This window comes from Microtus pennsylvanicus, chromosome 8 (genome assembly GCF_037038515.1).
Source record: "Microtus pennsylvanicus isolate mMicPen1 chromosome 8, mMicPen1.hap1, whole genome shotgun sequence".
Lineage (NCBI taxonomy): Eukaryota > Metazoa > Chordata > Mammalia > Rodentia > Cricetidae > Microtus > Microtus pennsylvanicus.
The window spans coordinates 71,996,795-72,013,090 of NC_134586.1; positions in this window are offsets into that span (position 1 = coordinate 71,996,795).

The following is a 16,296-nucleotide window of genomic DNA, read 5'->3' on the forward strand; positions in this document are numbered from 1 at the left end:
CAGTACAGAAATCTAACAGCAGGGAGAAACCTTCTTCAGTATTGACATCATTTCTACATGCTTTCGCATCAAAGCGAGTTATTTCTTGAGCAATTGGATTTTTTTTATCCATCAAGTTGTGGTGGACAAACAAGAGCAATGGCAATATCTTAAATTACTTTAGAAGTCTCCAGATCACCCTTGAACAACAACTTGAGGGGAGGTATCCCACACCTGACGTTTGGTCTTTTATTTGATATTATATTTTATACTGATAATTTCTGATATGAGCATAATACTCTGCTTAGGATAATTCCAATTAAACTATTGGTATATTATACATATACATATTTGTGTATATCATGTGTATATGTGTGTATACATTGTGTGTGTGTGTGTGTGTGTGTGTGTGTGTGTGTGTGTGTGTGTGTAGCCTACAAAATTGCAAGATTCTATATGACTTTCGCAAACATCCTTGGTGTTAGTTGCACCATACCTCTGCCCCCCAATAATCTATACACTTCCATGTCTCTCCCTGCTTAAACCTCTATGATGGGAAGAAGGTGAAGAAGGGGAAGAAGGAGAGTATTCTTTTATCTTGTCTGTATGAGTGTATGCCACATGTATGCAGGTACCCAGAGGTCAGAAGAGGGTTCAGAAGAGATGGTTGACATGGATGCTGGTAACCAAACTCAGATCCTCTGGAAAAGCAGCAAATTTTTTATTATTAATTAAATTTATTCATTTATTTTCCATCCCAACCATAGTTATCCCTCCCACCTCTCCTCCCATTTCCTCTCCCCACCTCTTGCCCAATTCACTACTTCTTTATTTTTGTTTAGAAAGGGGCAGACATCCCATAGGTGTCAGCAAAGCATACCATATCAACTCAAAGAAGGACTAAGTTCCTCCTTTTTTGTTAAGGCAACCAAGTATGAGGAACAGGTTCTTGGAAGTCAGCCAAACTATTAGGGACTAGCCCTGCTTCCACCACTAGGAATCCATAAGTAGATCAAGCTACACAACTGTCACACATATGTAGAGGGCCTGGATCAATTCCATTCAGGCTCCCTAACTGTTGGTCCAGAATCTGTGCACTCCTAATAGCCCCAGTCTGCTGTTTCTGTGCGTTCTCCTCTGATGATCTTGACACCCCTGCCTCTTAGAATCTCTTAAACAGGATTTCTGAAATTTGGTCCAGTACTTGGCAATAGATTTCTGCATCTGTTTTCATCAGTCACTGAATGAAGGCTCTCTGATGACAATTGGTGTAGTCACAAGTCTGATTTCAAGAGATGGCCAGTTCATGTTATCTATTCCCTATTGCTAAGGGTCTTAGCTAGGGTCATCCTTGTAGATTCATTGGGGTTTCCCTTGCACCAGGTTTCTACCTGGTTCCATACATCAAGATGTTTTATTATTCTGACACTTTATCTACCCCCAACCCAGTCTCTCATCTTCCCATTTCTGCAGGCCACCAGTCTACCCAGGAGATCTCATCTATTTCCCTTTTCCAGGGAAATCCATACATCCATGTCCCCCTTTGTGATCTCCTTGTTACTCAGACTTTCTGGGGCTCCGAACTGTAGCATGGTTATCCATGAGCAAGTGTGCTTGTGGTATGGTTGGGCATCCTTAGAGTATATGCCCAAGATTATTATAGCTGGGTCTTAAGGTGGATTATTTCCAATTTTCTGAGAAACCAATATACTGATTTTCAAAGTGAATTCACAAGTTTGCACTCCCACCAGCAGTAGAGGAGTGTTCCCCTTGCTCCACATCCTCTACAACCTAAGCTGTCATAATTGTTTTTTATCTTATTCATTCTTATGGGTATGAGATGGAATCTCAGAGTCATTTTGATTTGCATTTCCCTGAAGGGTAAAGATGTTGAAGAATTCTTTAAAGTCTCCCAGTCATTTGAGTTTCTTCTGTTAAGAATTCTCTGTGCAGAGTTGTACCCCATTTTTTATTGATTCTATTGAGCTATACATTTTTCTCTGCTCCTCTCACTTCATTTCCCTTCCCCTTCTACCCTTTCCCATGGTCCCCATGCTCCCAATTTACTCAGGAGATTTTGTCTTTTTCTCTGGGATTATGAATTGTAGACTAGTTTTCTTTGCTTAATGTCTAAAAGCCATTTATGAGTGAATACATATGATATTTGTCTTTCTGGGTCTATGTTACTTCACTTAATATGATGATTTTTAGATCTATCCATTTGCCTGAAAATTTCAAGATGGCATTACTTTTTTTTCTGCTGTGTTATACACTGTTGTGTAAATGTACCACATTTTCCTTATTCATTCCTTGGTCAAAAGGTTGTTTCCAGGTTCTGGCTATGACAAACAATGCTGCTATTAACATGGTTGAGCACATGTCCTTGTGGCATGATTGAGCATCATTTGAATATATACCCAAAAGTGGTATTGCTGGATCTTGAGGTAGGTTGTTTCCTAATTTTCTGAGAAATTGTCATACTGATATATCTGAAGAGGATGTACCAATTTTCACTCCCACCAGCAATGCAGGAGTGTTTTCTTTACCCCATATCCACTCCAGCATAAGTTGCCATCAGTGTTTTTGATCTTGGCCATTCTTACCAGTGTAAGATGGAATCTCAGAGTTGTTTTGATTTGCATTTCTCTGATGGCTAAGAATGTTTAACATTTCCTTAAGTGTCTTTCAGCCATTTTAGATTTCTCTGTTGAGAGTTCTCTGTTTAAGTCTGTACTCCATTTTTATTGGATTATTTGTTCTTTTGATGACTAATTTCTTGAGTTCTTTGTATAATTTGGAGATCAGACCTCTGATCAATGTGGGGTTGATGAAGATTTTTTTCCCCTTCTGTAGGCTGCCATTTTGTCTTGTTGACCATCCTTTTTTTTACAGAAGCTTTTCAGTTTCAGGAAGTCCCATTTATTAATTGTTTCTCTTACTGTCTGTGCTACTGGGGTTATATTTAGGAAGTGGTATCCTGTGGCAATATGTTCAAGTGTACTTCCCACTGTCTCTTCTATAGGTTCAGTGTAGTTGGATTTATGTTGTGGTCTTTGATCCATTTGGACTTGAGTTTTGTGCATGGTGATAGACATGGATCTGTTTTCATTCTTCTAGATCTGTACCCCATTTTCAAAAATTGGATTATTTGTTATTTTGATGTCTTCTTTCTTGAGTTCTTTATATATTTTGGAGATCAGTCCTCTGTCAGATGTGAAGATCTTTTCCCACTCTGTTGACACTTGTTGACAGTGCCCTTTGCCTTATAAAAACTTTTCGGTTTCACAAGGTTCCATTTATTAATTGTTGATCTCAGTGTCTGGGCTATTGGGCTTCTATTTAGGAATTTTTCTCCATTGTATTCAAGGCTCTTTATAACTTTTATGTATCAGTAGGATTAACATAGTAAATGTGGCTATCTTGACAAAAGCAATCTACATGTTTAATGCAATCCCCAACAAAATCCCAATACAATTCTTTACAAACCTTGAAAGAACAATACTAAACAACATATAGAAAAACAAAAAACCAAGGATAGCTAAAACAATCCTATACAATAAAGGAACTTATAGAGGTATTAACATCACTAATTTCATGTTCTATTTCACAGCTATAGTAATAATAAAAAATACCGGCGTAGTATTGGCATAAAAACAGGCAGGTAGATCAACGGAATCAAAGACCCTGACATAAATCTGCACATCTATGGACACCTGATTTTTGACAAAGAAGCCAAAATTATACAATGGAAAAAAGTGGTGCTGGTGTAACTGAATGTTGGCATGTCGTAAAATGCAAATAGATCCATATCTATTGCCCTGCATAAAACACAAGTGCAAGTAGATTGAAAACCCCAATATAAATTCAGTTACATTGTACCAGATAAAGTGAGAAAGAGGAAATACTCTTAACTGCTGAATCACCTTCTTTCCAGCTCTATATTTTCTTTTTAAACAATCCTTTCTAGCATTTTTAATATAAATTCAAATTTTTAATTTTTCTACTTTACTTTCTGATTAATTTTGTATCCTCCTTTTGGTTCTTTAGAATATCTCTTTGCCTTCTTAATCTATGAACTCTACCTTGAATTGAGATGATACTACATGTGCAATGTAAGAAACTTACAATGATGCCTTTGTGTTCCTTTTGCCTGCACCCTTATTTAGCACAGGCATTTATGGTGCATTTTTCTCTGCAAACTGAAAAGCAGCCTTGCTGGGACATTTACCCAGTACTGGTCTGCTAATGGCAGCTGTCTCCATTTTTGCTTGTCTGTAAATGTCTGTATTTTGACTTCAGTTTCAAAGGAAATTTTTATAGACCTAAAATTTAGATTGGTGTTTGTATTTTTCCTTTGAGGGCACTGAAGATGTCTTTTTATTGTCTTCTGACTGGCAGTCTTCCTGCACCAAAATGAGTTTACATTCTTGTTGTTGCTTGTTCTATGACTTTTTTGTCAATGACTGCTTCAGAGATTTCTTCTTTATCTTTGCTTTTCAAGTATTTGAAGAAGAAATCCTAGTGTGATTTTTCTCCCTGTTTATCCTGCATGACTTTCTTTAGCCTAGTATTGTTTTCATCTGATTTGGGGATGCAATTGACTTTCTAAAAATGCTTTTCTGTCCTAATACCTCTCTCTAGATGTCCCTGGAGATGCCAACTGCACATATATTACAATGATTTTAGATTGCTCTTCACAAAACTGGGGGAGGGATCCTTCATTTCTTTCGGTCTCTTTTCTGTCTATGCTTCAGTTTGAATGGTTGCTATCACCCTGTCTTTAGAGAAACTAATATTGTCCTCAGAGCCCAGCCTGCTGCTCCACCAAGTCATCTTTTTATCTAATAGGATACCCATTTCAGTCCCAATACTTCCAGTCAGCAATATTTCATACCTGACATTGATTCACTCAGATTTCCTCAACCTATCTTGCTTTTGTATGTAGTTTTTATTCTGAACTCTGAAATGTAGTCTTCAAGCCTACAGACACTTGGCTATCCATAGGACCCAAAATTTATCTAAGAGGTAAATAAAGATTCTGTTTTATTGTTTAAGGTCAGCATTCTAGCATAAGATTCAAGATATAAATCACTTTTATTAGAATTATTAAAACTTTGTACTGAGGTGAATTGCTGGGAGATGGTTCAGTGTGTGAGAGTGCTTACTGTATGTATATGCTAATGACTTCAGTTCAAATCACCAGAGCCCAAATTACAAGATGGATATTGCTAAACACGCCTTTAAACCCAGAGAGGTACAGAGTACAGACAGGAGAACTGGGAAGACTGGAGCTTGCTGCCTGCCAGCGTTGCTCCAAATTCACTGAGAGACCCTACCTCAAAGGAATGAGCTAGATAATGATAAAATCCGACAACAGACATGATCCTCTGAACACCACACATGTGCTCAGGAGTGTACACCAGCATGTACATACAAGTGTATACCACCACAGACACAGACACACAGATACACACACATACACACACCATTATCATATACCCATACACTCAAAAGTGTATTAAAGTGAATTTCACGAAACATTAAGTTAACACTCTAAAGAGATTAATTTATTGGCAGTGTTGTGTGAAAATCTCCATATCTAAGTACCTCTGACATATTTTCATCAACCTCAAATAGCATATTACCCAGCTAGAATTTCTCCCCACCCTCCAGAAGCCACCAAGCCAAGTTCTGCCTATATATACTTATCCATTCTGGAAGTTTTGTATAAATGGAATTGTACATATGTGAGCTTTTTCTGGATTTTTTTATGTAACAAAGTTAAAAACTTCTGTGCAGTGTAACATTCATTTAATTTCATTTATTCTTATACGTGGATAAAATCCCACTATTAACAAGTATCAAAAGCTACCTCTTAATTCATCTTTGGATATATAGCTCGTGATCCTAGAGAAGCTAAATAAGAAGGTGAACCCAAAGAAAAACATATAGGCATCCTCCTGAATATAAACCTTCATCAGGCGATGAAAGGAGGCAGAGACAGAAACCCACATTGGAGCATCAGACTGAAATCTCAAGGTCCAAATCAGGAGCAGAAGGAGAGAGAGCATGAGCAAGGAACTCAGGACCGCAAGGGGTGCACCCACACACTGAGACAATGGGGGTGTTCTATTAGGAACTCACCAAGGCCAGCTGGCCGGCATCTGAAAAAGCATGGGATAAAACCGGACTGCTGAACATAGCGGACAATGAGGACTACTGAGAACTCAAGAACAATGGCAATGGGTTTTTTATCCTACTGCATGTACTGGCTTTGTGGGAGCCTAGGCAGTTTGGATGCTCACCTTACTAGACCTGGATGGAGGTGGGTGGTCCTTGTACTTCCCACAGGGCAGGGAACCCTGATTGCTCTTTGGGCTGACGAGGGAGGGGGACTTGGTCGGGGGAGGGGGAGGGAAATGGGAGGCGGTGGCAGGGAGGAGGCAGAATAATAAATAAATAAATAAATAAATAAATAAATACAAAGTCTTTAAAAAGAAGAGTATAGACAGCCATAGATTAAAGCAGTAAAGATAATAAAATATAAAAACAGTAATAGAATAAAATGAATAAGCTACATAAAAATGGAATATACACAGAATCTAGATTATGTATATCATTATGTACAATGTGTTTTCTTTGAATTTTTTGACTTTGAATGAGCTAAGGACAATGAAACATTTCATTGTATGGGCTGCTAAGCTAAGCCAGCATAGATATTTTAAATGTTTCTTGACTTCAAAATTTGAGTCTAAGGATAAGTTGCTTTGGAAAAGAGGTTCTGCTTTTGTTTCCACAGATGATGAGACCCTGTGGATTACTTTCAGACTAATGTAGTTTGATGAACCAAGATCCCCCAAAAGATTACCATGTACATCCCAAAAAATACTTTGCCCAACGAAAAGCAGAAAGCAGTTTAGAGAGAACTACACCTATATTTCCAAATATTGTCTATAAATGTTTGTTTATATTTAAAGGGGGATATGCTGTAAAGATTAACATTGGTATGGATCTTGGTTTATTGATACAAATTTAAGGTCAATTCTGTTATACTGTGTATATTTTTTTTCTTGATTAAGGTATTGTGTTTGTCTGGCTCATTTAAAAATGTAATGTATAATTAAGAAATATAAGTTAATAGATAGTCATAATAGTCAAGCTTGTAGTTATGTTAGTTAGGTTTTCTAGATAGATAAAAATATATTTCAGTTAGATAGGTATTCTTTATATTTTTCAGATATATTCAGAATATGGCATTTAAAATGTTTTAAAAACTTAGGACTTTTTATGACAATGAGACACATCTGCCCCTGGCAGCACCAATTACTTCAAGAGGATGATGGGCATCAAAGAGATGCCTTATGGAGTTTGTTAGCTATTTGGGCAAGAAACTGCTCTTGTCTGGACTGCTCCATGTTATGCTGTGTGAATTGGACATGCAGGACCCAGAGAAAAATGACTGCTGAAGTTGCCTAAGGAAGGTGAGATGGTCCTTTGGTTTTCCTGCTATGTGAAAGAGTTTGCCAGACATTCTGCAGGACACAGAAGAAAGTGATTGACAAACTTCCAATATAGGGAGAACTGTCTTTGAAATTTCCTGCTTTGTGGAAAAGTCTGCGGGATACTATGGGCCTGTAGGCAGAAGATAGATGCCCCAATGGTACAGAACTTTGAGTGACTGTCCAGACACCAAGATGTCTTTGTCAATTCTAAAGTTTTTTAATTTGTTTACAATGCACTTCCTATTTACTTAAGTAATGTATCCCTCTGGGGTCTTTAATGGAGGTGAAGAATCAATAGTTATAGTTATAGCTTTCCTTAGTTATGATAAAAGATAAAGTAGATATAAATATTGTAACTGCAATTCTTTCTTGATACCTATTTTTGTATGTAATTTTACTATGTTAAATTTAAAGCCTTCCTTTTTATTTAGACAGAAAAGGGGAGGGGATGTGGGATTCCCCTCTGTATGCTGGGAATACCATTGGTTAATAAAGAAAATGGCTTGGCCTTTTAGGGTAGAACAGAGCTAGGCAGGTAAAACTAAACTGAATGCTGGGAGAAAGAAGGCAGAGTGAGGAGAAGCCATGTAGCCCCAAACGCCAGTGCTTTACCTGGTAAGACACAGCCTCATGGAGATACACAGATTACTAGAAATGGGTTAAATTAAGATGTAAGTGTTAGTCAAAAAGAAGTTAGAGTTAATGGGCCAAGCAATTATTTAATTAATACAGTTTCTGTGTGCTTATTTTAGGGCTGAGCAGCCAGAAACTAACAAGTGGCCTCATACAACATACTGCTGTGACTAATAAGCCACTTCCATGCCTGTGTGGAAGATAAGCTGCTGCTAGTATTACATGTCTACATGTGTCTGCTTAATGCTCCTTTTCAGTTCTTTTGAGAAAGGAAAATTGCAATATTATATATTAATTTTATATTTAATTTTTTAGAGACTGTCAAACTTCTTTCCAAAATGACCTACCTTAAATTTACACAACACCATGCCAGAATTACTGTTTTCCTATATCACTGCTAATACTAGACATTTTATCATTTTAATTTTGTTAATGCTGTCCTAGCACTAATATATAGTTTGGTTTTTTAATTATTTATATTTTATTTCATTTTACATTCTAACCACAGTTCTCTCTCTTACTTCTCCACATGTGCTCCCTAGACCACCATCCACCTACTCATCCCAGGGTATAAGGGCTTCCATGGGAAGTCAATAAAGTCTGGCACATTAAGTTAGGGCAGAACCAAGCTTCAACCCACTGCATTAAGGCTGAGCATGGTTTCCCAGCACAGAGAACAGGCTCCAGCAAACTACCTCATATACCAGGGATAGATCCTGGTCTCATTGCCAGGGCTGATTTCCAAATTACATAAAGTACTCAAGAAACTGTACATCAAAATACAAAATAAGCCAGTTTAAAAATGGGGTGCAGAACTAAACAGAGAATTCTCATTAGAAGAATCTCAAATGGTCAAAACACTTTAAGGAGTTGCTCAACATCCTTAATCATCTGAGAAATGCAAATCAAACAACTCTGAGATACCATGCCATTTGGTTTTGATTTTCATTTTCTACTGGACAATTGTCAAATATTTTCATGCTGGCTTTGTTTTTTTTTTTTCTGATTTTATTCTAGGCAAGATCTAATGTAGCCATGGCAGTCCTCAAACCCACCGTGTAGCCAGAGGAAAGCCTTAAACTCCTGATGTTTTGGCCCCCATCACTTGAGTGCAGAGATTGAAGGTGTATTTACCATGCCAAGCTTATGAGTTGTGGAGATTGAGGTCAGGGTTACTGCACACTAGACAGTTGAGCTTCATCCCGCCATAGGTTTTGATACTTACATTGGCTTTTCACACATATATTTTAGTTCTTTGTCCATTTTAATCGAGTTACTGTTTCTTTTATTGAGTGGTGGGAGTCCATTATAAACTCTGGATTTAAAGTTGTTATATATTTTGATGAAATCAAATTTACCTACGATTTTCTTTGTTCTCCATGTACCTGACAGTTTATCAAGGTATAAAGATATTTCTGCTATTGTATTAAGTCACTGATTTGCTGCAATATGGTATGGGACAAGTTTCCAAACTTCATCATTCTGTGTTTGGATAATCACTAGTCCTAGCACAACTTGTAAAGAGACAATCATCCCTACAGAGTGATCTTGGTACTCTGCTGATGATCCATTTCTGGACACTCAGTCTACTTCACTAATCAGCATGCCTACCCTTATGTCAACATAGCAATGTCTCCATTACTGTAGACTTAAATTCTGAAATTAAGAAGAATGAATCTTCTAAATTTTATATTTTTCAATATTTCTGACTATTAAGGATTTCTTTTATTTCCACAATAATTTGTAAACCAACTTTTCTGTGTCTGCCTGTGAAAGGGGAGGAAGAGGTCCTAAAGGCCAGGGAGGAAGGAAGACAAGAAGACGATGGATGAAGAAGGACAATATATTACATCTCTTTTCTCATTTGTGGAACCTAAAATTAAATCTATACATGCCTAAATATGCACATATATCTAAGAATATTTACATATATGTGTGCGTACAGCACATATACATACATATGAAATAAAAACAAAGTAGAAACTATGTATGTGGAGAAACAGGACAAACAAATGAGGGCAGGAAAAACAAAACAGTCTAATAGAATCTCTATGATGAGCAAAAAATAAGGATGTATGTATATGAAAATGTCTTAGTGAATCCTACTGTTTTTCATGTTAACTAAAAATATTTATTTTTAAAAAATATTTTCCTATTCTGTAAACAGGACTCTCTGAATGTATACAGGAATTTTAACAAGTCTGTAGATCACTTCTATATCTGCTCCTTACAAATATGAAATTTTCACATTCATGCACTTGAATGTTTCTCTAAATATTTACATATGAGTTTCTTTTGGCAAGCTTATATAGTTTTCTCCTTGTTTAAATTTTTCCCAGAAATTTAATTTTTTTTGATTTTTTCGAGACAGCAGAAATTTAATTTTTAACTGATGCCTTAAGTGGGTTTACTTTCATAATTTCATCATCAGGATTGGCCAGCTGTGGTATATAGAGACAAGTGGTTGTTACATGCCAAGTTTGCACGATGATTTTGTTAATGTATTTGTGAATTCTCATAGTTCTCATTGTGTGCGGTTTGATATTTTTCTACAAAAGGATGCCATCATCTGAAAACAGATCAATAATTTTTTTTCCAAGTTGTAGATGTTTTTATTTATTTTTCCTGCCTCATTACTCTGAGTAGAACTCAGTGTAATGTTGACTTGAGTGTGGAAGGTGGGCATCCTTGTCCAGCCACTGATCTTATATGGGAGTCCTTTCTCCTTGACTATCGAGCATGGTGGTAGCCGCTCACTTTCCACAGATGCACAGTTGTCTGACTAGGGACTGTGCTGATCCATTTTGGCCAAAACTACTCAGTTTTTTACACTGTCAATAAGAGTACCTCTCCTAGCTAGTGTGGAATGGAGAGTCTTCAAACAGTGGTACTGAAGATAACTATCAACAGCTCTGCCTCAGCCTTAACTTCCTGCCTTACTGACCTGAGAAAAGGACCAAAAGAGCTGTGTGGGGTTTACTCAAGTGTCTCTGGACATGCACTCAGTGTAGGAATGCCCACATGTTTACAAATGCTCTGGTGTTCACTGGCACATTTTCATGCTAAAATTTCCAGAAGAAACTCCCTTCATTCTGCTCTCAGGCCCTAGGATGGGTGTTACATGTAACAGTCAAAACATACCACACTAATGTTAGTCTTCAAGTAGTGCTCACAGAGCTTAGAATAAACAAGTGCAATTATTTATTTCTATAGTATACTAAAGATTAAATAAACACCCAATTCAGTAATCCTTTACAGTTAATAGTAATATCTGACCTCTTATATAATGGTAGAAGTCATTCTTTTTAAACTATTTTTACATTTTAAGATTATAATATAATTATTCCCTTCCTTTTCTCCCTCCAAACCCTCCCATATACCACTCCTGGCTCTCTTTCAAATCTGTGGCCTCTTTTTTCATTAATTTTGTGTATATGTGTCTATATACAGCCTTCTTAGTATGCATAATGTAACCTGTATATTTTTATTTATGTTTTAGTATATAAAATGTTGCTTGTATGTATGTTTCAGGGCTGACATTATTCACTCAATTAAAATACAGCTTTAGAAGCTGGAAAGATGGTTCATCAGTTAACAGCTGTTACTGTTCTTGCGGCGGATTCAAATTCAATTCCCAATACCCATGTCTAGTGGCTCACAACCACTGACAATTCCAGTGCCAGGGACTCCAATGCCCTTTGGTCATCTTCACACTAGTGGTCCATTTAAACCCACACAGGCACATACACATAAACACAATAATAATTTAAATAAAAATATAATGCCGCTTAATTTGTATTTAATGTTTGATATTCAAAATTTCCTATTCCAGTTCATACATCCATAATTCATCAATCACATGAGCTAACCATATCTCACAACTAACCACTTCCTGAGATCATATTCTAATTTTTTTCCTAACAACACAATTTAGTGTGTTTTATCTACAACAAAACATCATCATCGTTTTATTTTAGTTCTACCCAGTTATCTAGTTTCTGTAGTTCTTCACATAGATAAAATTTCTAATTTTTAAAATTAATGAATCACAATGTTTTTAATATAAAAAGTACATGTTGTTTACCTCTGTGTCTTTTCATCGGAGCATATTTTACTGATTCTGGAGGTAAAGAACCACAGATCAATATGGGCCTAGGTTTCCCACCTTGGTCCCTATGCTCCCCTGTGAGTCTCAAGTCTGAAACTTATGCAAGGATCACACTAAGATGTTTTACCTGGTTAAGGGTGTGCTTATAGTTTTATTTTTTAATAAGCTTAGCCACAGGAGCCTCCCAGAAAGAAGGTTCTTTTAAGAGATAAATTGGTCCTTGCTCTAAGAACTTGAGAAAAACTTCCCTTTTGCAGGTTTTCTTCTCACTTCACTTCACCCAATTTGTTCAGCAAAAGCTTATGTATAAATATTATGTCAAGAGCCTCATGGGAAAGGGTGCTTCACAGCCTTGGAATAAAAGCCAGTGGATGAATCTAATTGTTGAAGTTTTCAAGTGACCACAAACCCCGAGACAACTGGTTTTACTCGCTACTGTAGCCAGTGACTGAGTGATTGAGACTCCAAACTCATGACAGAGAAAGGAAGCAGTATCACTTTGTTCCTGTTGCATCAGAACAGCAAAGAGAAACACCAAAGTGGGATGCGTACACTTTTACCAAGAGAGTGTGACCCACCTAAAATACATGGATGCATCATCCCGAGAACCCTAACAGTGATGCTGAAATGTGGTTCATTCCAGGTTCTGGAGTCAGTGCTGTCTGTCATTAAAGTTCTGCTCGTAGCCTTGCATGTGTTTCATGGATGAATGGTTAGACAGACAATCATGTTACAGCTTTCTTCCAATTGAGTTCCCATCTCCATTTGCAGGTTCTGCTCGGAAGAGCATCATCCCTCGATAAAATATCAGTCCATAAAATGTTTGAGGCTAGATACCATGTCTCTCCTCAAAAACAAAAGAAGTCTTGTAGTGTGACAGAAATGATCTGGCAGTATATAGAGAGAAAATAGTCCAAACTCCAGTACTGTGGAGTGCTGTGTTTCAGGAAGAGTCACAATAAGGGTAGAAATTGTGGCTTGACTCACATGTGTCCTCGCCCCTGACTTTCAGGAGACAGAAAAGAAAACCTGCTTGCTCATTTTTCCAGCAGCTTCCTCTTCGCATTGCCCCCTCTTCTTTGCCTTCTTCTAATGTCTGTGGTTTTCAATAGGCATACTGCCTTAGGTAAGAGTCATTCTGATTAAGCTGTAAAGCTACCCACTTCTTAAAAGAAGGGAGCCAGCCTTTCAAAGCCTGCAGAAAGAAATAACCATGGGGCAAGGCAGTTTAAATAATTTAGAGATACCCAGTGAGAAGATTATTCCCTAAATATTTAAAACCCTGAAGGAGCAGGTCCTGCCCAATTACTCAATGGTTTTATTTCTGGGAAATTTGCCATCAGGACCATTGCTGAGTCATCTACAGGTTTTTAAAAGCTTTGAGTCTTAGAACTTGGATGTCAGGCATAACCAAGGATGGGAAAGCCAGGTAGCTGAGGTTCTTGACTCCTAGCTTGGATAAAAAGTGACTCCTTCTGCTACAGACACCCAGACTCTCTGAATGAGCTTGAAAGCCATCGTCTCCAATACTACAGAAATACGAGTTAGATAATTAAAAGTCTTTCAAGGAAGTCGGCATGCCAAATATAGCAAGACACAAGGAATTGCAAAATGGCTGTCACTACTTTAAAAGCATGCTATCAGAGCATTTTACAAAAATGCAGAATAACTTGACTATAGGCTACAGAGGTGGCATGTAGGGAAAAAATAGCATTTAAGTTGGGCTTTGTTTATGGATGAGAGTTGAAATAAAGGAAAAACTATCCATGATGGGAAGAAAACAAGGAATTGTCACATGTCCTTTTCTTCTTCGGGTTCCTATCAAACACAGCATGCCTATAGAGCAACAATCTGACAAATAAGAAAAAAGAAGAAAAAAAAGGCGTTCGAACAAATATTCTCCTCTCTCAAATACAGAGATTTTAGTCAAATATGTTCAACACTGATGATAACAGGACATTATGCCTTTCTTAGTCCTTTTTGTTGTCTCTATAGATGATTACAAAGACTGAGTAATTGATATACAATAAAAATATATGTAGCTTCTAATTGGAAAGTCTACATGCATAGCCTATCATCCGAAATAGCAAGAAAAGGTGAGGGCAAACAAGAGATTAAGTGAAGATCTCAGTCTAAGTCCCTTTTTGACACCATTGACCCATTCAGGAGGATAGAGTCCTCCTACTCTCCTACACTACCTCCCAATCTTACTGCATTGGAGATAAAGTTTTCAAGATATAAATTTTAGGATCTAATCCAACTATAGCTCTGCCTTTCATATTAGAGACAGCTAAATGAGTCTATCATGCAGATAGGGCCTCACTTCCCGTTCAATGAGAATGAGGATAAGGGATTCTGCCAAGCACCACATGGGGGTATTTATAGGAAGAAAAACTCTATACACCATCTATATCTAAAGCAACAATACAAAAAATACAGTCATTTTTCAAGCAGAGTAACTGTGCCAAATAACAAAATGCCACTTTTCTTTCTATGGAGAAAAAAAAAACAGCAAGTATATATTGGATTCAAAATTCAACAAACCATATAACTAACAGTGTTCAAAATGTTAAGGGATGAAGGTTTTTCATCCCTTCTTTCCTCTCCTTGCTTTTCCACCATTGATATCAACTGTGAATCCACTGTGTCAGAGAAGATGCCAAATCTTACAACTTTGCAACTATAATCTTCAAAACTGGACAAATTATAAATATAAATTTTAAAGAACTACCCTCGTGACCTTCTGAAACAGGACAAAGAAGACAGAGAGAGAGACAGCCCATTAGCATCAGGGGAGTAGCCTCTGTATGCGGCTGCTTGAACCACCTAACTTCATGTATATTTAAGTTCATGTAAGAGATATTAAGAGACCTGAGTCTTCATTATGTCTCTACAGAGTCTAGGATCAAAGCCTAATGTCATATTTAGTCACTGCTTTTGTCCCTTCGTTTATACCTGTGGAGGAAGGAAATAATACATTTGTTTCTTGGTTCATATACTTTGTAGTCATTTGTGGAAAGAACTCAGAATATAAGAAAAAGGTTCTCTATAAAAGACATGGAAATCCAAGCTTCTTGGCAAGGAAAATAAAAGCCCAGAAGAAGAGAAAGAAAATCAGATTGCCCTTCTTTAACCCCCTGAAAATTGATACCACAGAGACAAGAATACTGACATCAGGTTTAGAATTAAGCATGTAGGTCAAGCAAGGGACCCCATGTTAGGGGCTCTTGGTGAGGGGAAAGCTTGGAAGCTCTCTAAATCTCCTCAACAACTCAAAATTCATGTGAGCTTATCTCATGATAGAAAGGAAATAAACACAGGAGAGAACCGGCAGACGAAAGGTTAGCCCTGCTTTCAACTCTCCCTCAGCTCCTACATTCAGGGTGAAGAAATCCTAGCTTGTTATCCAACTGGTAGCTACAGGTCTTTTGTGAGCTGACATTGCATAAGCCCAATACCGAAAGGAATCAGGTAGATTAACCTCATGGTTAAGATGTATAGATAATAAAGATCAGCAAGAGGAGGTAAATCACAGATAGAAAGGACTTGGACCTTGACATAACGAAGAGTGTATAACACACATTTCAAAAATTAGATTTTAGCAGCTACTACTGGATTTCCTAATATGTCATGCAACCATAACCATTTTCCTACCAACCAGGCAGACACCCCCAGGCAGAACAATATGTGCATGTACGCTAATATTCCCTGATCACTAATCACTCTAGAGGAGGCATATGGAGTTTGTCTTGTAAGTAGACATCACTGCGGTATATGCAAAGAGAAGTAAGTGATTCCTAGCCCCATGAGTGCATTGAGTAGGCTTAAAAAGGCTTATCATAGGCAATTACCGCATTCTTCCAAACTATTCTTGATGTCCTCATGTTGGTCACTCTTGATCAGTTGTAATAGAAATATTTACATCATGTGCCTTGATGAATATTAATGGGCAGAATTTTTTTCCTTGCATACTTAAGTTTTTACAAGCTTTTCACTGTTTTATCTTCATAGATCACCCTCTCTATGTCCCGGTAGAAATGGGGAGAGATGAAATTAGGTATGTCCTCCCTTATA